We start from the raw sequence: 25,487 nt of genomic DNA, 5'->3' as shown, positions 1-25,487 counted from the left end.
TCCTATACACTAATGATGAAAAATCTGAAAGAGAAATTAAGGAAACACTCCCATTTACCATTGCAACAAAAAGAATAAAATACCCAGGAATAAACCTACCTAGGGAGACAAAAGACCTGTATGAGAAAAGTATAAGACACTGATAAAAGAAATTAAAGATGATACAAGCAGATGGAGAGATATATCATGTTCTTGGATTGGAAGAATCAATATTGTGAAAATGACTATACTACCCAAAGCAATCTACAGATTCAATGAAATCCCTATCAAATTACCATGGCATATTTTACAGAACTAGAACAAAAAAATCTTAAAATTTGTATGGAGACACAAAAGACCCCGAATAGCCAAAGCAGTCTTGAGGGAAAAAAAACGGAGCTGGAGGAATCAGGCTCCCGGACTTCAGACTATATTACAAAGCTATAGTAATCAAGACAATACGGTACTGTCACAAAGACAGATATATAGGTCAATGGAACAGGATAGAAAGCCCAGAGATAAACTCACACACCTATAGTCAACCGATCTATGACAAAGGAGGCAAGGATATACAATGGAGAAAAGACAATCTCTCAATAAGTGATGCTGGGAGAACTTGACAGATACATGTAAAAGAATGAAATTAGAACAGTCCCTAACACCATACACACACAAAAAAACTCAAAATGGATTAAAGTCCTGAATGTAAGACCAACAGTATAAAACTCTTAGAGGAAAACATAGAAAGAATACTCTTTGACATAAATCACAGCAAGCTCTTTTTGGACCCACCTCCTACAGTAATGGAAATAAAAACAAGAATAAACAAATGGGACCTAATGAAACTTAAAAGCTTTTGCACAGCAAAGGAAACTATAAACAAGACGAAAAGACAGCCCTTAGAATGGGAGAAAATATTTGCAAACGAATCAACAGACAATGGATTAATCTCCAAAATATATAAACAGCTCATGCAGCTCAATATTAAAAAAAACAAACAACCCAATCCAAAAATGGGCAGAAGACCTAAATAGTAATTTCTCCAAAGAAGACATACAGATGGCCAGGAACCACATGAAAAGCTGCTCAACATCACTAATTATTAGAGAAATGCAAATCAAAACTACAATGAGGTATCACCTCACACCAGTTAGAATGGGCATCATCAGAAAATCTACAAACAACAAATGCTGCAGAGGGTGTGGAGAAAAGGGAACCCTCTTGCACTGTTGGTGGGAATGTAAATTGGTACAGCCACTGTGGAGAACAGTATGGAGGTTCCTTAAAAAACTAAAAATAGAATTACCATACGACCCAGCAATCCCACTACTGGGCATATACCCAGAGAAAACCATAATTCAAAAAGATATGAACCCCATTGTTCATTGCCACACTATTTACAATAGGACATGGAAGCAACCTAAACGCCCATCGACAGATGAATGGATGAAGAAGATGTGGCACATATATACAATGGAATATTACTCAGCCATAAAAAGGAACGAAATTGGGTCATTTGTTGAGACATAGATGAATCTAGAGACTGTCATACAGAGTGAAGTAACTCAGAAAGAGAAAAACAAGGATCTTTTATTAGAGCATATATGTGGAACCTAGAAAAGTGGTACAGATGAACCGGTTTGCAGGGCAGAAATTGAGACAGAGATGCAGACAGCAAACGTATGGACACCAAGGGGGAAAGTGGCAGCGGGGTGGGGTGGATGAACTGGGTGATAGGGATTGACATGTATACACTAATATGTATTAAATGGATAACTAATAAGGACCTGCTGTATAAAAAAAATTCAAGAATAAAAGAGAAAAAAATAAAATAATTTAAAATACCATTTATTTTAATATTTATTTTCACAATGTTCATCATTCTTTATTTCTCTGAAGATATAAGTTTCTATGTGGTATCACAGTCCTTCTGAAGAACTTCCTTTAGCTATTCTTGCAATACAGTTATCCTGAGAATAAATTTAGTTTTTGTTTGTCTGCAAAAGTCTATAATTCTCCTTAGTATTTTTAAGGATTTTTTGCTGAGTAAAAATTTTGGATTGCTTTCTTTTTTTTTCCCCCAACACTTTAAAGATGTCACTTCAATTTCTTCTGGATTGAATAGTTTCCGATGAGGTCTGCTGTGATTCTTACTCTTCAAGTTTTTCTTCTTCCACCTCCTTTCCCTTTCTCCTAGATTTCCCTAACACATGTGTTAGACCATTTGATATTGTCCCACAGCTCTTAGATGTCCTATTTTTTATTTTATTTTCTTACTCTTCTCTCTTTGTGTTTCACTTTGAGTAATTTCTATTGACCTATCTTCACTGATCTTTTGTCTGTCTAACCTACTGATAACCCTATCAAAAGCAATCATCATCGCTGTTACCACGGTTTTCTCTGATTTTGACTTGATTCCTTCTTATAGCTTCTATCTCTCTGAAGAAATTCCCCAGCTGTTTATGATTCTTACCCACCTTTTTTTCAGAGACTTTCACATAATAATTGTAGTAACTGTAAATTCCCTGTCTGATATTTCTAACACCTGAGTCATATCTGAGTTCTGAAGTTGCTTTGCCTCTTGACAAAGGTGGAGGTTTTTTCTTGCTTTTTTTGTGTGTCTCATAATTTTTAGTTGAAAACTATACATTGTGTGTAGGACAGGAGTAACAGAGGTAAATATTATTTATACCTGAAAATATGTAAGGCTCTTCCTCTGAATATAGATGCTCATTAAAGTTTTATTGCCAAAACTTGGAAGCAACCAAGAGATTCTTCAGTAGCTGGGTGGATAAATATAAACATTCCAGACAATGGAATATTATTCAAAGGTTAAAAAGAAATGAGTTATAAAGCCATGAAAAGACATGAAGTAAACTTAAATGCATATTACTTAGTGAAAGAAGCCAATCTGAAAAGGCTACATATTGTACGATGCCAACTATATGGCAGAACCATGGAAACAGTAAAAAGATCAGTGGTTGCCAGTGGTCCGGGGAGGGGGAAGGGTGAGTAAGAAGAGCACCAAGGAATTTTAGGGCAGTGAAATTATTCTGTATGCTATTATAATGGTAGACAGATGCCATAATACGTTGGTCCAAAAGTATAGAATATCCAACACCAAGAGTGAACCCCAGTGTAAACTATGGACTTTGAGTGATGTAGGTTATTAATTGTGACAAATGTAGGGCTCTGATCTGGGCTGTTGGTAGTAGGAGAGGCTGTGCGTGTGGGGGGAAGGGCTATGTGGGAACTCTGTGTACTTTCCACTCAATTTTGCTGTGAAACTAAAACTTCCCTGAAAAATAAAGTCTATTTAAAAGAAAGAAAAATGTAACACCTAGGCTCAGGGAGTCTACACAAACTTTATGACAGCCCTATATCTTACAAAAATGGAAAACCAAATTTGAGAAGACCGATAATTACCTGAACAAAACCATGCCACTGGGAATATGTAAAATACACTTGGACAGTAGTAAGTAGGCAGTAAGTGGCGATGTCTCACCATCCCAGAATGTTGGAGACAACACTGGAAAAGCAGGCAAATTAGACCAGATGTGTGGAGTCACCAATCAGATGTGGAAATCTCTATTATCAGCTAAGGAGCTCAAACTTAGAGGCCATGAGAAAGCAATAAAATTCTGTGCTGGGGAGTGATATGGGGAAGCTTGTCCTTTAACAATATGTGTCTGGTGGCCTGTGTGAGACAGAATGAAAGTAAGAAAAACCAGAATCAAGGAAATGAAATATTACATTATTATAATAGCCTAGGACTAAGGGGGTCGAGGACTAAATTGGGATACTAGCAATGCAAATGGGGGAAGAAAAGGAACCATTTGGGAGACACTGTAGAGAAAGAATTTATAAGACTGGTTGACTGACTTGATAAGAGTGATGAAGGGATAAAAGAAATCAAATATGCAAGGCTTCATGCTGGGATAATAGTGGTGCAATTTTCTCACCACTATCTTCAATCCTTCCCTTTCTAAGAGCTTTCTCCTCTGCCTTTAAGCTTGCCCATGCTTGAATTAGCATAAATGTTTGGAAAAGGTAAAAAATATTTATCCTCAAAATGTTCTTGAGGTAAACCATTTCTGAAATATGAATCTGTTTGCCAGCCAAAACTCAATTTATATTCAAACTGTGGTTTAAACAATCTGTCCAAACATGACAGATGTTGGAATCAATCGGTTGCAAGTCTTTTTCTTTTTTTTTTTTGTCAGCTTCAATAAACAAAATCTTCTGAAATTATCTTCTGTCAAATACATTTACTAAATCCTTGCAATGCATATGGACCTCTATAAAGTTAATTGAAAATCAAACTCTTAGCCTTTAGGAGCTAAAAAGAAAGGTAATTTTTTAACGGTGGGGAGGGAAGGCTTTAAAATTTGGCAAGAGTAGACGAAAAACAAAGCAAAACAACTAAACAAAAACAAACAAACAAAAAAGCGCCACACACACAAGAATTTTCTCTTGTAACTACCTCACTAAAAATGTTTCTTAACGTTTTTGCCTAAGGTTCCAAAAAAATTTTAAGGTTCCAATCCTAAAATTATGTAGAATATTTTTATCAGATCCTGTAAGTTACATAGAAAAGCATGACTCTTGTATAACATTGTATTCTAATTCAGTAATTTGAAATATCTCCTTATTGGTTCATACTATCTCTAATATGCTAGAGTCTGCAGAAGGTAATACTGTATAAGTGAGATGAGTCTGGAACTATTCCTATAGTTTTCTGTGTATAGGACTTTTGCCTCCTTAGGTAGGCTTATTCCTAGGTATTTTATTCTTTTTGTTGCAATATTAAATGGGATTGTTTCCTTAATTTCTATTTCTGATCTTTCATTGTTAGTGTATAGGAATATAAGAAATTTCTATGTATTAATTTTGTATCCTGCAACTTTACTAAATTCACTGATGAGCTCTAGTAGTTTTCTGGTGGCATCTTTAGGATTTCCTATGTATAGTATCAGGTCATCTGCAAACAGTGACAGTTTTACTTCTTCTTTGCTAATTTGGATTCATTTCTTTTTCTTCTCTGATTGCCATGGCTAGGACTTCCAAAACTATGTTGAATGACAGTGTCAAGAGTGGGCACCTTGTCTTGTTCCTGATTTTAGAGGAAATGCTTTCATTTTTTCACCATTGAGAATAACGTTTGCTGTAGGTTTGTCACATATGGCCTTTATTATGTTGATATAGGTTCCCTCTCTGCCCACTTTCTGGAGAGTTTTTATCATAAATGGGTGTTGAATTTTGTTGAAAGCTTCTTCTGCATCTATTGAGATGATCATATGGTTTTTATTCTTCAATTTGTTAATATGGTGTATCACATTGATTGATTTGCATATATTGAAGAATCCTTGGAATAAATTCCACTTGCGCATGGTGTATGAGCCTTTTAATGTGCTGTTGGATTAGGTTTGCTAGTATTTTGTTGAGGATTTTTGCATCTATGCTCATCAGTGATATTGGCCTGTAATTTTCTTTTTTTGTGATATCTTTGTCTTGTTTTGGTATCAGGGTGATGGTGGCCTCATAGAATGAGTTTGGGAGTGTTCCTTCCTCTGCAAATTTTTGGAAGAGTTTGACAAGGATAGGTGTTAGCTCTTCTCTAAATGTTTGATAGAATTCACCTGTGAAGCCATCTGTCCTGTACTTTTGTTTGTTGGAAGATTTTTAATCACAGTTTCAATTTTATTACTTGTGATTGGTCTGTTCATATTTTCTATTTCTTCCTGGTTCAGTCTTGGAAGGTTGTTCCTTTCTAAGAATTTGTCCATTTTTTCCAGGTTGTCCATTTTATTGGCATATTGCTTGTAGTAGTTTCTTAGGATGCTTTGTACTTCTGTGGTGTCCATAGTAACTTCTTTTTCATTTCTAATTTTATTGATTTGAGTCCTCTCCCTTTTTTTCTTGATGAGTGTGGCTAAAGGTTTATCCATTTTGTTTATCTTCTCAAAGAATCAGCTTTTAGTTTTACTGATCTTGTTATTGTATTTTTTTGTTTGTTTCTATTTCATTTATTTCTTCTCTGACCTTTATGATGCAGAAAACTATAAGATACTGATGAAAGAAATCAAAGATGACACAAACAGATGGAGAGATATACCATGTTCTTGGATTGGAACTATCAATACTGTGAAAATGATTCTACTACCCAAAGCAATCTACAGCTTCAATGCAATCCTTAGCAAATTAACAATGGTATTTTTCACAGAACTAGAACAAAAAATTTTACAATTTGTATGGAAACACAAAATACCTCAAATAGCAAAAGTAATCTTGAGGAAAAAAAAAAAAAACAAACAAACAGAGGTGGAGGAATCAGGCTCTCGGACTTCAGACTATACTACAGGGCTACAGTAATCAAGACAGTATGGTACTGGCACAAAAACAGAAATATAGATCAGTGAAACAGGATAGAAAGCCCAGAATAAACTCATGTACCTATGGTCACCTAATCTATGACAAAGGAGGCCAGAATATACAATGGAGCAAAGACAGCCTCTTCAATAAGTGGTGCTGGGGAAGCTGGACAGCTACGTGTAAAAGAATGAAATTAAAACACTCCCTAACACCATACACAAAAATAAACTCAAACTGGATTAAAGACCTCATTGTAAGGCCAGACACTATAAAACTCCTAGAGAAAAACATAGGCAGAACACTCTTTGACATAAATCACAGCAAGATCTCTTCTGACCCACCTCCTAGAGTAATGAATATAAAAATAAATATAAACAAATGGGACCTAATGAAACTTAAAAGCTTTTGCACAGCAAAGAAAACCCTAAACAAGACAAAATGACAACCCTCAGAATGGGAGAAAATATTTGCAAATGAAACAACTGACAGAGGATTAATCTCCAAAATATATAAGGAGCTCATGCAGCTCAATATCAAAAATACAAACAAGGGCTTCCCTGGTGGCGCAGTGGTTGAGAGTCCGCCTGCCGATGCAGGGGACACGGGTCCGTGGCCCGGTCTGGGAAGATCCCACATGCCGCGGAGCAGCTGGGCCCGTGAGCCATGGCTGCTGAGCCTGTGCATCTGGAGCCTGTGCTCCGCAATGGGAGAGGCCACAACAGTGAGAGGTCCGCGTACCACCAAAAAAAAAAAAAAAAAAAAATACAAACAACCCAATCCAAAAATGGGTGAAACACCTAAATAGACTTTTCTCCAAAGAAGACATACAGATTGCCAACAAACACATGAAAAGATGCTCAACATCACTAATCATTAGAGAAATGCAAATCAAAACCACAATGAGTTATCACCTCACACTCGTCAGAATGGCCATCATCAAAAAATCTAGAAACAATAAATTCTGGAGAGGGTGTGGAGAAAAGGGAACCCTCTTGCACTGCTGGTGGGAATGTAAATTGATACAACCACTATGGAGAACAGTATGGAGGTTCCTTAAAAAATTAAAAATAGAAATACGATATGACCCAGCAATCCCACTACTGGGCATATACCCAGAGAAAACCATAATTCAAAAAGATACATGTACCCCAATGTTCATTGCAGCACTATTTACAACAGCCAGGACATGGAAGCAACCTAAACGTCCATCGACAGAGGAATGGATAAAGAAGATGTGGCATATACATACAATGGAATATTAGCCATAAAGAGGAATGAAATTGGGTCATTTGAAGAGACGTGGATGCACCTACAGACTGTCATACAGAGTAAAGTAAGTCAGAAGGAGAAAACATTAGTATCGTATATTAACCCATATATGTGGAATTTGAAAAAATTGGGATAGATGATCTTATTTACAAAGCAGAAGTAGAGACACAGACTTAGAGAACAAACATATGGATACTAAAGGGGAAAGGGGGGTTGGGATGAATTGGGAGATTGGGATTGACATATATATACTATTGATACTTTATATAAAATAGATAACTAATAAGGGTAAACGGTGACAAAGCGATAAAGAGGCATGGACATATATACACTACCAAACGTAAGGTAGATAGCTAGTGGGAAGCAGCCGCATAGCACAGGGAGATCAGCTCGGTGCTTTGTGACCGCCTGGAGGGGTGGGATAGGGAGGGTGGGAGGGAGGGAGACACAAGCGGGAAGAGATATGGGAATACATGTATATATATAACTGATTCATTTTGTTGTGAAGCTGAAACTAACATACCATTGTAAAGCAATTATACTCCAATAAAGATGTTAAAAAAAATTAAAAAATAAAAAATAAAAAAAAAAAAGAACCTACAGTATAGCACAGGGAACTCTACTCAATGCTCTGTGGTGACCTAAATGGGAAGGAACTCCAAGAAAGAGGGGATATATGTGTACATATAGCTGATTCACTTTGCTGTACAGCAGAAACTAACACAACATTGTAAAGCAACTATACTCTGATAAAATTTTTTTTAAAACTATTCCTATAGATTATCATAAAAATAAATATTTATTGAGTCTCTCCTTGATAAAGATAATGAAAATAACAACAGGCTAAGTTCAATAAATACAAAAGGAAATGAGAGAGAAAACTCAGCCACAAAGCCACCTGGCCTGGCCTGCCTACTCACTCATCTATAAACCAGGGATCTCAATAGAACCTAGTCTAAAGGGCTGTGGGGATTAAATAAAATAATATGTGCAAAGTACATAACATGGTGTCTAGCATATAATAAATATTCAATAACTATTATCTAATATTATATTATCATATCCCTTTAGTTTATCTAATTATGTTTATTTTTATTAATATCTCTTCATGTTTACTACCTCTTGGTATCTTAACATTTTAATTAAGATTTAGTATGTTCTTTTTGTTTTAAAATATTAATCTCAGGGACTTCCCTGGCGGTCTAGTGGTTAAGACTTCACCTCCCAATGCAGGGAGTGCAGGTTCGCTCCCTGGTCAGGGAGCGAAGATCCCACATGCCTCATGGCCAAAAAACCAAAACATAAAACAGAAGCAATATTGTAACAAGTTCAATAAAGACTTTAAAAGTGGTCCACATCAAAAAAATCTTTAGTAAAACATATATATTAACCCTTGGTTATATTTACTACAAATGCATTCTCTTTTTTTTTCTGCTTTTCAACATAAGAAACTAAGTTACTTCTCTTAATATTTTCTTGATATTTACCATTGCTTTCAAATGTAGAAAAATCTTCCCTATTCCAGAAATACATGGTAACATATGTTTCTTTGAAGTTTCTCTCTTTTTTTTTTTTGTGATAGTAACAGGACATTTTACATTTAACTCTTTAGTGTAGCTGGAATTGGGGGAAGGGAATAAAATGAGGACCAAAACTTAATTTTTCATCAAACACTGTTTACAATACAAGCCTCACATACTGAATAATCTTTTCCTTCATCATTGCTTTATATTACAAGGCATGCCTCAGAAATATTGTAGGTTCGGTTCCAGAAAACTGCAATAAAGTGAATATCACAATGAAGGGAGTCACATGAACTTTTTGGTTTTCCAGTGCACATAAAAGTTATGTGTATACTGTACTGTAATCTATTAAGTGTGCAAAGCATTATGTCTAAAAATACAAGGTACATACCTTAATTTTAAAATACTTTATTGCTAAAAACTGCTAACCATCATTTGAGCCTTCAGTGAGTCCTAGTAGAAACATCAAAGATCACTGATCAGAGATCACCATAACAAATATAATAACGACGAAAAAGCTTGAAAGACTGTGAGAATTACCAAAATGTGACACAGAGACACAAAGTGAGCAAATCCTGTTGAAAAAATGGCGCCGATAGACTGCTTGATTCAGGGTTGCCACAAACCTTCCATTTGTGAAAAAATGCAGTATCTTTGAAGTGCAATAAAGCAAAGCACAATAAAATGAGGAATGTCTGTATGTGTTCAGCCCGGCTCATTGGCTTTAAAAGATCCAGCTGCTCAAACCTCAACTAAAAATCCAGGTTTTGTCTCCTACTCTCCATTCTGAACCTGTTGGCTCTGGTCTGAGCACTTGGTCTAGTCCACGGCTTTTCACTTAGATTTCCTTCCCTCCCTACAACAAGCACCTAGATGTTTGACTTAGGTTGAACTTAGGTCTCTGACTTCACTTGGCTTCTGCTGACCCCTCTGCCCAACGTCGCCTGTGGCAGTGACCAGATTTGATTATGGATGTGGCATGTTTCGGTAGGCTCTGAACTTTCACTTCTGTTCCCGGTCATACTGAGCCCTTCAAACCCACAGCTATGTTTGACAGCTTACTTTAAACTAGATCAGCAAATGTCAGGGTCAAAGCAGTGATCTGCTCACCTCTCTAAAACCATAGCTCTTAAAATAATTCCTTACTATTCCATGTTAGAGCTTCAACACTTTTATGAAAGAGTTTTGTATCTTATCTAGTAATTTTAGTTGTTCTTGGCCTCCTCTTACTAGAAATGGACTTGTTCTGCATTATAATTTAACTTTTCAATTAAATGCATGTGTGTTGATTTCCTATCTAAATTATATGTCTCCTCAGTGCCAAATTATTCTTTGTACCTAATGCAGTGCTTAACCCATGGTAAACACTCAAATAATATTTGACAATAATTATGAAGACAGTACTGACTTCATAATTCAGCCAAACAGAAGCTTCAGATTGAGAAATGGCCAAATAATTATAAAATATCTGAAACACTGACTCTTAAAAATGATATTTCTTACCATAGAATACTTTGAAGTAATTATGATTGTAACATGATTGGAAAAAAAGATAAAATCTAGAGTCTGTCTATAACATGTCTCTGTTTAGTCAATTAAAAATATTTATGAGGCAAATGCAAAAGAAATACAAACATGAAGGTCAGGGAGTGAGAAGAGGCACCATCATAAATATGTTTTTTCTATTCTCCAGCAAGAGTTTAGGAATAAATTGCTTTACACCTTTATTTCATTAATAGTATCGAGGACTTTAAAAAAAATAGTATTGAGGACTTGTTGTTCCAAATGTTTGTGAAACCCACATAATTATGTTTTATTTACTACAGGTCCTTCTCCACTTACAATGAGGTTATGTCCTGATAAGGCCACCCTACGTTGAAAATATCATAAGTCAAAATTACATTTAATACATCTCACCTACTGAACTTCAGGGCTTAGCCTAGCCTACCTTAAATGTGCTCAGAACACTTACATGAGCCTTCAGTTGGGCAAAATCATCTAAAACAAAGTCTATTTTAGAATAAAGTATTGACTATCTCATGTAATTTATTGGATATTGTATGGTTAAGTGAAACACAGATTGGTGTCTGGGCCCAGGATGGTTGTCAGTGTATCAGTTGTTCACCCTTGTGATCGTGGGGCTGACTGGGAGCTGTGGACTGTTCCTGCCCATCTCTCATCATATGTGAGAGCCTCATACCACATATTGCTAGGCAGGGGAAAGATAAAATTCAAAATTCAAAGTACCATTTCTACTGAATGCATATTGCTTTCACATCATCTTAAAGTAAAAACAAAAAATCTTACGTTGAACCATCGTAAATCAGGGGAGCATAAGTCCACAGGGAAAAGTAAGGTTGTTTTGTTCATGACTATTCACAGTACTGAGCTCATTGCTTAGTACAAAGCAGGTGCTAAATAAACTTTTATTAAATGAATGAGTGGATGCAGTACATCCAGAGGCACAAGACCTGGTTCTGCCTCAGGGAATTTAAAACTTACACAGGGGGAAAGGGTGAGGGGCTCCCATTTGTTTAGTATTTTCCACATGCTGGTTTCCATGCATTAAATCATTTACTGCTTGCAAGGACCTCACGAGATGGCTACTATTACCATAATTTGTATGCACTTCTATCTGCTTTTCAAGATGAGGAAATTCAGTCTTACAGAAGATATGGAGGTTGCCCAGAGTCACATCGTTTTTAAATGGAAAAGCCAGTATTTGTCTGAATTCAGTGTTCATACTCTTTCTTGTATTCCACAAAGTGTCTCTACGAGTGAAACAAAAGTGATAAAATACAACACATAATTAAATTTTAAAATGTCCAGGGGTGAGTATAAGTGATTTATAAATTCAAAAAATGAGAAGAGTGAAAATAAAATAGTCAGAACAGACTCATGGGGCAGTGGGGATTTGAGGTAACTCCTAATGTCTCTAGACATAGAGTAGAGCAGAGATCACTTCAGGAAAAGCAATTTCAGAAGTCCCATCAGGACTCTTTAAAGTCAATAAATGTGTTTTTTTTTAATGGTATTGTTTGATTAGCACTATAAATAACGTGGAGGCCGGAAATGGTTTACTCACAAACCACATAACATAGCTTAGGCATTATATGGGCATGTGAAGAATGAGACTGATACAGTCTTGGCTTTTGCCCTACATATACTGAAAAATAATTGAGTGGGAAATGCTTAGGATATTCACACAATACTTCACTAATCTAAATGATAATACTCAATATCTCAGTCCGTGTTATGCCTAGTGATGACTGCACAGAAAATCATGAAGAGCCAATAATACATTCTGATTTCTGCAAAGAGCTAACGTGGTAATTTCACCACTTGATGAGGAGGATGCTAACTGTCCAGTGCAAAATTGGCAATGACCTCTATGAAATGACTGGCTCTCCAGATTCAGACAAAATGTAGACAGGGTATCTTACTAGTTAAGCATTTCATTTTTCAAAGCAATGCTTACTGGCATTATGCTGATTTGAGAAACTCCATTTGACTGTTAATGAAAACTTAATGGAGCTGACATAAGTAAGATGATCTTAAGCCTGCCTCACTCTAAATTGCTTTTTTTTGTTGCCTTCTGGAAAATTGCTGGATCATTGAACACTGATGTCATGCCAGGGTATGGAAGAAGAACTGGTAAACAACATTGAGAAGGTGAAGGAGGTCCAGAATTCAGCCAGGCAGGTCTTAGGGTCGCGTAAGAGATGAAGAAGTAGCAAGCAGCAAATCAGAGCAAAGGCTACGAAATTAGTGATGTAGAAGGTGATCAAGACAGACCTGATTTTGCTTCCCAGTTGTGCTATTTAATAACTGTTAATTTGGGGAAGTTACATCACAAAGATAGATTATAAAAATAGTGTCTACTGCAAATACTTATTGTGAGGGTCAGGCGGAAAAATTCAGGTAAAACACTTAGCATTGTGCTTGACACACATAATTTCTCAAAAAAGAATGACAGCTTTCTCTAATCATTATTATCATCATCATCAACACTAACAGGAACAAACAAGACAAATGTATAGAGATTAAGATAGGTGAAAGAAGGGAATTCCCCGGCAGTCCACCGGTTAGGACTCAGTGTTTTCACTGCTGAGCGTGTGGGTTCAGTCCCTGGTGGGGGAACTAAGATCCCACAAGCTGGGCGGTGCAGCCAAAAACCAACCAAATAAACAAAAGGTATGTGAAAGAAAAAGAAGGAATAACAAATTCTAGTACCACAAGACAGGCAAAGGTCAAAATTCTAGCACAGCTGTTCCTAGAATCACAAAATGTTGGAAGGGCATTTAGAGATCGTCGAGTCAAACATCTTCATTTTACAAATGAGCAGCCCAACACTAAGAAACGTCTCAGCAGTACAACTACTTCTGAAAACATTCTGGCAGTTTTTTATAACATTCAACACGGACTTACCATGTTTACACGGACAACCTAGTAAGTCCATTCGTAAGTATCTACCCAAGAGAAATAAAAACTTATGTTTACACAAAGACTTGCACATAAATATTCACAGCAGCTTTATTCATAACAACCTAAATTGGAAACAATTAAATGTCCATCAGCAGGAGAATAAATAAATAAATTTCATACAATAGAACACATTCAGCAATAAAAAATGAACTACTGGTACACACAACAGCATGGATGAATCTAAAATCATCATGCTGAGTAGAAGCAGTACAAAGGCGTACATACTTCCTGATTCTATTTATCTGAAGTTCTAGAGAACACATACTAATCTCTAGAGATCCAAAGAATAGCATTAGTTGTCTGATGCCTTGCGGGGAGAGAGGTAGGAAGTGAGAATTTGACTGTGAAGGGGCACAAGGGAACTTTTTGGAGTGATGAAAAATTTTATATCTTTCATAAAATGTTTTATATCTTGATTGTGCTGGTGGTTACAAAGTGCATAAATTTGTCAACACTCATTAAAACTGTGCACTTAAAACGGGTATATTTTATTGTACGTTAATTATACCTGAATAAAGTTGATTTTAAAACCAGAGCGAGAGACAAAGAAAGATGGCTTGATGCCTTACTCTTTCCAGGGGCAGAGCCAGGATTCCAGGTCCTTGCTGGCTAGTGAGCTAAACTAGCACTTAGCTATGCTCATGAGGCTGAGCTTTGCTCAGTAATCAGTGTATCTTGCTCTGCTTGCTCTTCTTCTGAGAGCTAGTCTGGTGAAATGGCATCAGTCTTGGCTTTGGCACAAAGATATGGGTTGGTGTCATGGCTTCCCAAAGCCATGGTCTTGGCCAGGTTGTTAGACCTCTCTGAGCTACCTTTTACTCATTTGTCAATTGGGGATAAAATTACTATCATAGAATTCCTATAAAGACAAAATAATATAGGTACTACCTGATGCATGACTGACTAAAGTTTTAAAATGAAAGCTATGAAATCTCTGGTCATGTCTATCTGTAAGTATGTACGTATGTATGAGACAGACCTACAGTCATTTTGGAAAAGGACCAGGGACTGGCCCTGGGCAAAACAGGCCTTGCAAGCTAAAGAACAAAGGTCCTGGGGGCCTGAGTCCCAGCGACCAAAAAAAAAGACAAAATAATATAACACAAAAAGTGACCAGAAAATGACAGGCAATCAATAAATTGCAGCCAGCCATGACTACTATTAATTTCTTAAGAAGAACATCCCAGACCTGAAGCTGTGCCACAAATAAATCTTGTCTTGTGAGGTTGAGAGAGAAAGCCTCCAGACTGCCTGTATTCACTCATTCAACAAATAATACTCAGTGCCTATGATGTGCAAGGCTCTGTTCTAGACACTTAGGATTCAACAAAGAACAAAAGAGGTACAAATCAATAAACCAATGTATGTACATGTCAGGTGGCAATCTGTGCCAGGAAGAAAAATAAGCCAAGTAAGAGGGAAAGAGAATGAATAGGGGTGATAGGAAGATGCCATTTTATATGGGGTGCTTAGAAGCAGCAGATCTATTGACATAATAGTTGAACAGAAACTTGAAAAAAAAGGAGAGGAGTTATGCAAAAAAGTAGTTGGATGGAAAGTATTGCAGATGGAGGGAAGAGCAGGGAAGAAACTGACACAGAAGTCTGCTTGGCCCGTTCTGGGATCAGCAAGAAGACCTGTGGGCCTGTGTGTGTTGTTTACACAATTTAGAGCAATGCCAGCTATTTGGGCAGCATGTGATGACAAGTAATTTACCAACTGTTCAGAACACTGAACTCTACCTCTGCACTATTTGTACTGGGATTTGCTCCATACACACAAATCTTCATATCAAATTCCTATTGTTATCGTCATGCTTAGCTTTGGTGCCAGGAGGAAGTAGTTACTTATCTATGTACGCTTTGTAAATGGTAAACATTTATTAAAATAAAATAAAAATTAGTAGATACTGGTCCAAATGAGTTGCCTCTTTGTCTAAGAGAGATGTGAATTCACACACTCAGTGTGAGTAGGAACAGCTGAACTCAAGGGTGCCATCTGTCATCATGGGAAATGATGTTCTCCATTCCCATCATCCACCTGGAAGCAGGGGAGACCGTGAAGACGGGCATGGAAGATGGAAGTGCACAGTTCCACCACTTCTCATTCTGATTTTCTCCTGTGTCTTAAGAATGAAAAGTGCAAAATCCAGAACCATGCTCTAAAATAATGCTTCCTTTATTTGCGGCATTCTCTGTTCATGAAGCTCCACAGAGTGGGGTGCAGTGAAACAAGCCCAGCACCAGCACTGAAGCAGCAGGTGAACATCAGGGCTGGAGTCAGCCAGGACACTGGGTTCCTTTAAAAGTGACACTAAGACCCTGAACACAGACCTGATGGCAACCAGTGACTTCTCTCCTGGCTATTCCTAGTCATCCAAGGTTTCCTTCCAGGAGGAATCAACAGAGGAGGACAAAAGCCAGGGGTGCTTCCTTATCTTCTGCTATGAGCACAATCCACCTGAACGCTGAAATGCTCTCTGGCCACGTACTGGGACACAGTGGAATCCAACCCCTGGAATGAAGCCTCAGGGGTCATTCTGGGGAGCACCAAGCTAAAGCCAGGCAGATCATGGCCCAGGGTGGTTAAGAAGTGCAGGCAGGGTGCGAGCAGGCAAACCACAAGAGTCGCTAGAAACAAATGTTGGCATCAGTGATAAATGTAAGTAGAGTCAGGATCCATCAGGGACAAAATGAAGACCCAGGCGGAGATCCAAGGGAGCAGTCCTCTTTAGTTCTCAGGGAAAGAATATTTTGGCGAGGATCCTTTTAAAAGGCTGAGAAAACTCTTTCTCAATTCTGTTGTTTTACATTTTAAAGTAACTATTCACAGCCGATCTCATTCACCTTGGTAATCTGCACCTAAACTCTGCTTTCATTAGCAGAGACAGTGAAAGCTGGTTGTGTTAACAAATGTTCTAAAGAAAAAATAATCGCAAAAGAGCGCAGGGAGAGACTCAGTTTTTCTGTGGGAAGATCTTGAGTGTTTAGTCAATTCAGCCCACTCGCATAGACTAAACATTAAATAAACTGATTGCAGTTTATTTGGCTATTGCTAAACCACAAAAGCACTGAGCTGAAATCCAAATTTAACTTTAGACAAGCATGAAGACAGGACACTGCTTAGTTTCCTGAATTCACTGAATGTTGCATAGAACTGTCCCACACGTGGGCCAACCAATGGTGCTTCACACACATGTGGCTAAAGTTCTAACAAAAGCTGCTGTTGAATCTATGTTGATTTGTATATAAAGTTATCAAAAACCAGAAAATTAAAAGGAAGGAGAAATGTTATAAAGCATTACCTAAGTTCAATGATATTGCATATAAATGATATTGGCAATACATAGAAAGCTCTATATTTTAAAACTTTAATTCAAAATTGAAAATAAATGGTTATAATAATATTGATGAATAACAATAGATACTGACTGGGTGTTTTACATTTTTATAAGTACTCCACATACCACTTTTCAAAAATAGCTTATATTTCTCAGTACACGACAGTTTCAAAGTGTTGTCAGGAAAGTTCACTCGTTTAAGGCTCGTAAAAACCCTGAAAGATAAATATTATTACCATGCCAGGCATTTTCCTGAAGAAACCAAAACTTTGATATGGTAACTTATTTTCCCAACTTTCTACAGGCAAGCACCAATGGCACACCAAGATTGGTTACAAAAAGATTTTTGATTCCAAAATCCTTTACAAGTTTCCCATTCTGCCTTTTCCAGTAAAACCTGAAAACAATTTGACACAAATAAAACTGATGAGTGAAGACTCTCCGCATATGCAAGGCATATTTCATGATCATAAATACTAAATATGACTTTTTTGGTTTTTTTGTGTGTGTATGAAAGACAGAGAGAGAGGGAAAGAGAGGCAGCCCTCAGGGGAGGGAAAGAACTGTTTCATTTAGTCACTATGCCTTTCTCTGCACTCCACCCCCTCAACACACACTCTTTTTTTTTTTTTTTAACCATTTTTGTATCTTAAGAGTTACCCATTTCCCTTACCAAACTCTCCGAAGCTGGTTAGCTAGCATTTTCCAAAATCCGTAAAATGATAGCCCTCAATATTAAAGAGGTTTTGCTGGTATCTATTCTAATACATAGGTCTCTGGTGTAAATTAAATGGTGCATTTTAAGACTGGTTCACCCAAGCAATGATAACTATGCAGTCTCACTGAACTTATTAACTTAATCAATGCTTCTATTAATTTTAAATATATAATTTTTAAGGTATATCATACACATAGGACAACATGTGAGAAGATCTTGCTGTTATATATATAGTGGCAAGGTAAAACAGAATGCCATGTAGTGCAAAGATGGTAAGGAGGTTTCCATTACAATCCTATTCCAACTGATTGGTAGCTGCTGCCTGAAGCTGTGTTTTGTAATATAACCTGAGGCCAAGACCAGAACCCAAGAAAGGGAATACAGAGATTGATTAAGAATGTCTGTCATGGCTTCAGGAGTGGGGAGTTATACTTCTCATCCTGAAGGTATTCTATCTTGCCAGACTAAGAAATAAAATATTAAATGTCTTTCATTAAAAGGCAAATTCATAATTTACATGCCAGTCTATAAAGAGAATCACATACTTATTTCTAACTCCCTGAGGTTGACTTCTGGATGGACTCCAAGTGATGGTTTTAATCAATGGTACATTGGGTAATTTTAGAGCCTGAGAATAGCCCCAGTCTGGCATCTGACTGTGGGTACATTTCAGTATGTGGGGCAGTAAAGCAGAGATGTTGGAAAAGAGAAAAAGGAAGGGAAAAGAGTGTACTTCAAGACCGATCGGGATATTTAGAAGTGCGTTCGCTAAATACTGGCAACGTCTGACGTGAGTGCTGCCACATCAAAGTTCAACACATGCAGTCAGTCCAAGTGTTTAGCTTGTCACTCTCCTTCCTACCTTCGGCCCCTGCTTTCAGCCCCTCGACTCTCTCCAATTCACTTGTGACCCTGTTTGAACCTACAGAGGCTCAGCATCAAGTTCATACATTAACAGTGAAATGCAAAACAGCTTAATTGAATAAAAATTGCAAATCACTCTTATTTTTCTCCTAGTGTCATTTCATTAGGTCTGTCTTTTCTGAAACTGCCTACATTTGCAGAGTTAACCTTTAACTTTCCTATTGGTTTGGACAGAGAGTTGGTTCTTTGTAGTATCTTAACATCTAGAAGACAAAGAATATAAATGAAAAGCTGAATGAATATCCAAGCCCTCCCTTCCCTTCCAATTGCCAAGAAAATGCAAGCCTCTGTTTCTCCTTTATTTGCCATTCATAAATAAAAGCAGATCCCTTTTAGGAGTTGGTGTGAGGTGATAAAATCACTGAGGTGTCCCTGACTTAAGTCTCAAATGTGCTACCTTGACAAGTAAAGTACAGTTTCAGAACTCAATCCCCTTTTGATCATTTCAGCTCTCAAGATCTTTGGTGCTGGAGGTAGTTACAGGAATATTCAGTAGACAGATACAATCATTCCTGTTTATAAAGTTCCTGTAAAAAAAGAAAGCAGACCAAGTCTCCCTACTGTGGATTGTGGATTGAAATATATTTAGCCAATGAAAATGCAAGCCACAGAAGACAGTGGAGAGAGGGTATAGTGTGTATTTCTTGGCCAGGAGGTCACTGGGCCTTGAAATGCAAGGAGTTAAAGAGGAAAATTTTCTCACTGCCGTCTCCTTCAATTAACCCCCCAGGAAAATGCTCTCATTAATCACTTGCTACTTCAGACATGACTTTCTAGCCCCTTGTTTCATGTGCATAATCATATTCCTCTTTTCATCATACAGTCATCTTTTGGGTACCATAAATCTGGAAGCATGTTGGGGAGACATAAATAAACCAAGCCCTGCCTTTAAAAAAGAGATCACATTTTTTGTGGTGCAGAAAATAATGTCATTTAGTCAGGTCTCTGCTCATATATCCCCTCCTCAGAGCAGCCTTCCATCACTCTGCCACTTAAAATAGCAACTCCCTGAAGTCCTCTATTTTCTTCTTCTGTGTATTTTTTTTTCATGGCACTTACAACTTCCTGGAATTACATTACATTTGTTTATTGTCAGTCTCCTCCAATAGAATGCAAATTGCATGAAGGTAGAGATTTTGCGATTTTTATGTTTTGTTCTCTGCTGTATTTTCAGATCCAAGAGTTTTCTGGTATACAGGAAGCTCTCAATGAATATTTGCAAGATGGTTGAATTCATGGGTGCAAGAGCTGCAGACAGCTTACACGGCGGTTAAAACTTGAGTTCTGAAGTCAGACATCTGGGTTTGAATTTTGTTTACACAGATTACCTTCGGAAAATTATTCACTTACCTAAAGTCTCAGTTTTCATTTTTCTGTTATATGAAGATAACAGTAATACTTAGCTCATAAATTGCTTGTGCCTGATGTATAATTAGTATTCAGTACATATCACATATTATTACAATAGAGGCATGGACACAAAACAAGAAAGTACAAAGTCAGAGAACACTCCAGCTGTGTCTTAAAGACAGGGAGGGTACAACCTGTAGAAGGGACAGCACAGACAAAAGTACACGGACATGAAACAATTCAAAGCTTTTTAAGGGTGATGGAATGCAGAAGCTAAGGCAGCAATACAGAGTGCCAGATCATCCAAAGATGCCCAAGGACAATATCATAATCCTGGCTGGACCAGAGCCTCATAACATGCTTTCATCAATCACAGAAAGAAAATCCTATCTTCTCTCTTCAATAATAGGACTCAGCAATATTTAATAAATTGGGAAACTCTAGAATAGAGAGTCTTTTCTCTAGCTAAACACCATACGTGCTCCTAGGACCTAAGAAGATGAAGAGATGGAGGATGGTAAAAGACAAAAAATCTGAGCCTATCCCACTGGCCACAGGCCCTTTAAACTTGCTTGGACCTCCCCACCCCATGCACTACCCATCTGAAAAACGCAAGTTACAAAGAGCAATGATAATGGAAAAGTCCCCTGGAACTCCCTTTTGCCCATTCTTGACCTGCTTGCCCTCTGAACCATCTTCAGCTAACTCTGAGTTCTTCCTGAGTAACTCAGTCTCAATCCCTACCTCTGTCTCACTGACCATGAAGTCTTATAAGCCACCACCGGGGACTGGGGTTTGGGCTTCTTCTGTTGTAAGGGGGCCTTGACTTAGTCTTTTGGCAACCAGGATTCCTTTACTACATTGGGCAGAAGCATCTTTCTGGAACCTCAAGACTTAGATGCCAGGCTCTACCTCGATCCATGAAGTCTACATCCAAATAATTAACCCCAGCCATTGTCTCTCAACCTCACCTACAATGAAGAATGTGGAATCAGGAGACATGGATTAAATTCCAGTTATACCCCTTATAATTATACTCCAAGACCGATATGGGATTTCTCTGGTTAAGGATACCCAACAGGCAATACAAGGGAGACCAAGACCTTTGACCATCCCCACCTCGGAGGGCAGCAGAGGCAGGTACTGAGGCCCAAGAGAGGGGACCCTGATTGTCTGTGTTTGAAGGAAGTCCAGTTGGGCAGGTAGAATATGGTACCTTGAGGAAGTGCAGCAGGGAGCAGTGAAGACTTACACAGCAGTTGCTATTGAGGGACTTTGACACAGAGTTAGAGGAGGCTTAGCAGGTTGGGTAGCCTGAGATAAGGGGGACCAAACATCCAGTATTGCTCAGATAGTGTGATGAGCAAGCTGGAGAAAGAGGGGCATGGATCAGTAGATAAGTCCAGCTTCCTGGTGACCTGAAAGATCTAGGTATTTCCTTGTGAGACTGAAAGAAGCATTGTAGGGCACTATTTTGAGTTACCGTGCTAAAGAAAGAACTTTTAGCACGTGGGGCAGTGTTGAAGTTTACTTGCAAGAATTGAAGATGTAGGTAATACATAGAGATAAAAATCTTGATTTCCCCCAGGTCACCTGTTCCACCTCTTTTTTGTGGTTTCTAACCTCTCTATCTCCATTTCCTTAACTATAAAATAGACTCAAAATGTTTTCCATCTGACTGAATTTTGGAAAGATAACATGATATTCAAGTTAAAGCCTTATAACAGTGCATGGATTATATAAGCAATTGATAAATGTTCATTCTGTTTATTAGTTTGTAAGATATATATAATTAATGAAGATTTAATTAGCAATTTTTTTGGCCAGCCATTCTAAGCCCTTTACATTAATTACTTCATTAAATCCTTAAACAACCCTAAGAAATCTGTACTATCACCTCCACTTTGCAGATAAGGAAACTGAGGCATATCCAGTGAAAGCCACTAGTCCCAGGTCACACTGTTAGCAAAAGGCAAGCTGAGGTGTAAGCCCAGGCAACCCAGTTTCAGACCCTGAATTCTAAACACTCTGCTTACTCTGCTGCCCCTCTAAATAAGGGGTATAGTATTGCCCTCTGAGAGTCAGGCTATGAAATAAACACGGCAACATGCAAAATCCCTCCAAGGAGTCAGAATCACCTTCTGGCTAGAGTCAGCCTTCCCTGTAAACTCACTAGAGTTATTAATGTGGTGATCTTAAAAGGGGAGTTGGTCAACCATGGAACACGAAAAACTGAGGCTCCCAGAGACAAAGACTAGCAGTGCATGTACAACCCTAAGCAGGGGTAAGGGAGCCTTTGGTTACCAGACAAAAATATTAAGGCCAGTACTCCTACAGAAGAGAAAAAGTGCCCCAGATATCTTAGCTGAGTCTTCTTAAGATCAACCAATTCTCTTTGCTGTGATGTTATGCTCGCCAAGCAAATGTTTGATTAGTTTGCCTATAGAAAAAACAAAAAATGTGTTGCTCTGGGGATTCAAGTATTTTGGGTAACTTTAAAAAATAAAAACAAAAACAGGATTCTCGCTTAAATACCAATCTTTGCTGTATTTATTGAGTGTACTCTTCCCCTGAAAGCTCTCTCTGCCATCAGTCAACATAAAATTAAGCCTTTGAAGTGGAAGGCCAGACATGTGCAATTATACAGAGAATCCGCTAAGGTAAAGACTGCCACACAAGGGCTCTTACAGCCAGATGGTCAACCTCCCTTGGTGAAATGCATTCACCCCATCGAGCACCCTTGCAATGTCATCATGGCTCAAGATAGGGCTAGGCCAGCCACAAGATCATTAATGCTGAATCCTGTTGTTAGACTAGGGAATTGTAAATCCTTCTAACAGTCTGTCCTAAGATTAGGGTTGGTGAGACTGAGCCTACACATGGGCGCTTGTGGCTTCAAAAATTAGCCATGATTGCAAATAGGAAGAAACTAAAAACAGGGAAGGACAAGTGTCCTGCTAACAGTGGCACCAGTCAAGTCATTTAACCGCTCTGAGCCTTAGTTTCCTCATAGAAAGCATTTTAGATGAAATGTCTGCTTCACTTACCTCTATAAGCACCTCTATGAGAATCAAAATCTGTATGAAATCATCCTGTGAACTGCATGTAACTACATCACACTAAAAAGTGCTAAGGTGGACCTCGAGTGTATGATGGCTGTCATTCACACAGCACTTATCACACACCAGGTACTGTTCCAAGTCGTGTTTTTGTGTTAACTTATTTCATGCTCACAATCACCCTGTTGTAAATGCTTAATGTGTCACCTAGAAACTGCCTGCAGGACAGACAAGCAGCCAAGTCACTTCATTCCCCAGCTACCACGGCAGTGCTGGCGACTGACCGCTCAGAGCCAAGTTGCTCTCGAGAAATTGCTTTCAGCCGAAGGGCACTACCTCACCAAAGGTTATGACCCCTGGCTGGGGGTAGCCCACTTCCAGTAACTAGTTGGCATGGGTGAGAGGGGACAAAGTCTCAGCCCCCTTGCCTTAATATGAGACCACTCTGAAGGGCCATCCAGCCCCACAGATCCCCGTGGGAAGGGCTGAGGCCCCAACGGTACCTGCATCACAGGTCAACTTCTCACTAGGCCCCTTCCTGCCCCTCTCACTCCCTTACAATGCTACTCCCAGGAACCTTCCCCAGTGCATCATCTCTCACAGATAGCTGCCTCAGAGCGTGTTTGAGGGGGTACGAAATTTAAGACAGACCCGGTGGATTATTATTATTACTATTCTCATTTTAGAGAGGTGATTTGTTCAAGTTCACACATCTAGTAAGTAGCAGAGCCAAGATGTGAAACCTCGCCACCTAGAAACCTCTAGAAAATGTTCTTACTGTAATATTTGGCTCAGGAATTCCTCTATGTGAAAGGACTGCTTGTGTTTGACATGTACCTCGATTGATGGTTGGGCTAGAAGCTGAGCCCTAGGAGCTAGACGTTGGTTGCTGCCATAACTTCAGAGGCAGGGAAAAGCTGCTCCAAAAAAAATAGCAAGACAGATTTGTAGATGAGTATTTAGAGATTAACCCAGAATGGGGGAGATGGGAGGAAAGAGAGTGCAGGGAGAGATGAGGCAATTTAATTGGGGGGATGCTGTGGGCTGTGTGATGTGATCCCTCCCTGTGACATGCCTCCCTCCAAATATCTTCAGTAAAATCTACCCAACTCAGGACATGTTTGGTAGTGTATTCATTTACTAGAGCTGCCATAACAAAGTACCACAAACTGACTAGATAAAGAACAGAAATTCATTGTCACAGTTCTGGAGGCTAGATGTCCAAAATCAAGGTGTCAGTAAGGCTTCCTTCTGGCTCTGCAGAAAGGATCTGTTCCATGCCTCTTCCCCGAGCTTCTGGCAAACATTGGTGTTTCTTGGTGTACAGAAGCCTCACCATGATCTGTGCCTTCATCTTCACAAAGAGTTCTCCTTGTGTCTGTATCTGTGTCCATATTTCCTCTTCTTATAAGGACGCCAGTTATACTGGATGAAGGGCTCACCCCATTCCTGTATGACTGCATCTTAACTGCATTTGTAACAGCTCGATTTCCAAATAACGCCACATTCTGAGGTACTGTGGGTTAGGACTTTAACATATGAATTTTTGCAGTATACAATTCAACCCATAACTGGTATGGATTGACTTTCTGGTGGAAATATTTTAAGAGTTTGACTTCTACATCTGGGTTGACATGGAAGTAAAAAGAAACCACAAGATGTGGTCAGTAGATCTGTGAGAAAAAATTCTGGCATGGCCTAGTGCTTCTCAATTTGAGGAATTGGGGTTAGAGGCAAGCCTGCCCACGTTTGAAAGACTGGCAGACCGACCTAAAATCTGATGACAGTGTCTGGAAATGAAGTCATTTCAAGGACCTCTATCCATTGCCTCCCCACTATGACCTTCAGACCTTATACAACCAACTCTATCCTCCCAATGCTCCAAAATGATCATCTTCTCCCATAAATCCTCAGGTCCATTGGAGGGAGAATTTCTTCTACCTCTTTTACATCTTCTGCATGTCTAGCACACAGGGAAATGCCCTACTGGAGGTTGATTACTGGGAGATTTCTGCAAGGGAGTTCATAGTACCTAGGTTGCTTGTGAACACATACAATTTGTGGTGATGTAGCACTGCAATGGCTAGACTGATACACATCATTTTTCTTGGTGTCTGATTTAAAGAAAATCTCATAGCACAAGAAATATAGCCGTATATGGTACGGGAATTTCCTACTCAAGTGGTCGGAGCTAAAAATCCAGCTCTATCACCTATTAGCTGTATGACTTTGGGCAATTTACTTAATCTTCCTGTGCTTCATTTCCCTTGTCTGTAAAATGGGGATAATAACACATCTCATCTCAATGGGCTGTTGTGGGAACTAGCTGAGTTAAACTAAGTAAAACAGAGTGTTGGCTCTCACACAGTAAGCTCTCAGTAAAATTGCAGCTATTATAGTGTCACAATAGCCACTCTCCTTCATACTATCAAAACGTGGTACTGGAAACTTATACGAGATGGTCAAAA

At 38.5% G+C, this 25,487-nt stretch overlaps 1 long non-coding RNA gene across 3 annotated transcripts in view; it reads right to left on the bottom strand.

The window, feature by feature from the left end:
• LOC132528871 (uncharacterized) overlaps positions 1-25,487 on the bottom strand; it is a 208,055-nt gene that overhangs the window by 88,997 nt on the left and 93,571 nt on the right. The window lies entirely within an intron of this gene.

Source organism: Lagenorhynchus albirostris, chromosome 11 (assembly GCF_949774975.1).
Source record: "Lagenorhynchus albirostris chromosome 11, mLagAlb1.1, whole genome shotgun sequence".
Classification (NCBI taxonomy): domain Eukaryota; kingdom Metazoa; phylum Chordata; class Mammalia; order Artiodactyla; family Delphinidae; genus Lagenorhynchus; species Lagenorhynchus albirostris.
This window is presented reverse-complemented; position numbering and strand designations above follow the sequence as displayed.